Raw genomic sequence first — 2,259 nt, forward strand, 5'->3', positions numbered from 1 at the left:
ACCCCCATCTCTTGGAACACACAACTCGGAGGTGGCTCCCAGACGTAAACCAAGTCGGAGACCACACTCCTCCAGCGCTTGGGCCTCAAACAAGTCCAACCACCGTCCAGTTCTAGGTAAGCCCCGGAACAATAATGATATAAATATTTTACGTAATCATCTAATTAATCTTTTAATAGAAATTAAATAATTAGTATAAAAAATATTATATTTATTAATATAAGTAGATACTAACATGACTATTATTTATTTTGTTATATATGAAATAACAATAATAATTTTGAGATTAGTTAGGATAGTAAATATGTTACACTAAAAACTAAAACTAAAAGGTAATTAATTCAATTTTAAGAATCAACAAAATGAATTATTTTTTATAAATTATATATGATAAAGAATTTTTTAGAAAGGAAATTTTGTGCACCGATTATCTATGTCTATCTTATATTTTCATGATATATAAGTATAAATAACAATAATTGCTTTTTAATTATTTTTTAAGAATAATTCATCAATGGTAACTTATCTATCAATTGTGCCAAAAAAATAATGAATTGTGATACGCTACACTCTAAGAAAGGGTAAAAAGAAAAAGAAAAAAAAAAGCCAAAAAACAAAGGATACTGGACTATTTGGTAGCGTTTGGAAGAGAGATAAAAACTAAGAGAATGAGATAAATTTTAGTATTGTGTTTGATATAAAGTGAAAAATAAAAATTGAAATAAGAAAGAAGTTCTAATTTAATTTGTACAAAGGGTAAATTGGAATTAATTAATTGAAATAGAAATATTTTAGATATAAAATATTATTAAAGTTTCAATTTCTGTCCCCAAAAATTTTGAATTTGGATTCTCTAAATTTTGAATTTTCACTTGAAAGAGTAAAGTGTAATTTTTCATCTTTAAATAGTTTTTCTCTCATATTTTCTCTTGGTCCCACCTAAAAAATAAATGGTGAGAGATCACACTCTAACATCTAAAGTGAAATTCAAAATTTAGAGAATCAAAATCCAAAAATTTCAGTCTCATATATCCCCATATTTTAGAGATAATAAAATACTAAAATTTTAGGGACAGAGACTGAAATTTTAGTACTAACCTATGGGTCAATAAACATAATACTGAATCTCAATCTCTCAATCTCTGTCCTAGTAAATCAAAATAAACGCTACCTTTGTACCTAGGATGCAGTCCTTGATATCCTCATCCAATTAGTAATTAGGGTATTAGACTATTGCCTAATGGTACTGAGTCTTCATTATCCTTACACAATCCCAAGTGTCTCTTCGATTGTGCCTTTAGCTCTTCGAATGTCCTTCAATTCATCCAATCATATATAATAAATATACAAACTTTACTCTTTCTTTTACTCATGGAGTTTTAAAACTCCATTCATCTACGGAATACCTAATCCTGTCCCCTATCTGATTGAGATTTTTTGTCTCTCTTTCAAGAGATGATGAAGTGGTTAGGAAATGAATTGTGTGACAAACTTCTAAGCTGCCCTAAATAAACTAGGTTGTAGGTGGGAGGAATGGTTGGAATTTTTCATTTTTCTTTTAAAATTTATTGTCATTAGATTATTAGTTCAAAGGTTGACTTATAATGAACTTTAAAGTAATCGTGGCATGGTTTGTGGTTTTTTTTTAAGAGAACTTTGTAGACGTTATAAGAGTAAATGTGAGTTTAATCAACAATAGTTTATTGGACAAATCTGAGACAGAATTAGGTACTCCGTAGATGAATGGAGTTTTAAAACTCCATGAGTAAAAGAAAGAGTAAATTTTGCATATTTATTAGATGCTTTTAAATGCGAAGAGAGAGAAAAACTTTTTATTGATTTTTGTTTTATTTTAGACTAAATTCAATAGTATTTTAATAATAGGTCATTAAAATTTATTTTACGTTTATGTTTGTCTCAAATTCATTTTAAGTTATAATTAATCTTTTTATTTAAAATTATAGTGAGTTAAAATTAAAAAATGTAGAAATAAAAAAAATAATTTCTTAACTTTTTAATTAAATTTGTTTGGATTAAAAATTTTTTGTTTTATTATTTTTATTTTGGGCTATATTATTTTGAAATGATATCGAACTATTATAATAAAAACAAAAATAAAAAATAAAAAACTAATAAAATAAGAATATCTTTTTTATAATTAATTTTAAAGCTTAAAATATAATTTAAAATTAAAATTATTTAATTTGAAGTAAAAATATGATTTAATTTTAAAAAAGTAACCTATAATATTAGTTAATT

This window comes from Arachis duranensis, chromosome 3 (genome assembly GCF_000817695.3).
Source record: "Arachis duranensis cultivar V14167 chromosome 3, aradu.V14167.gnm2.J7QH, whole genome shotgun sequence".
Taxonomy (NCBI): domain Eukaryota; kingdom Viridiplantae; phylum Streptophyta; class Magnoliopsida; order Fabales; family Fabaceae; genus Arachis; species Arachis duranensis.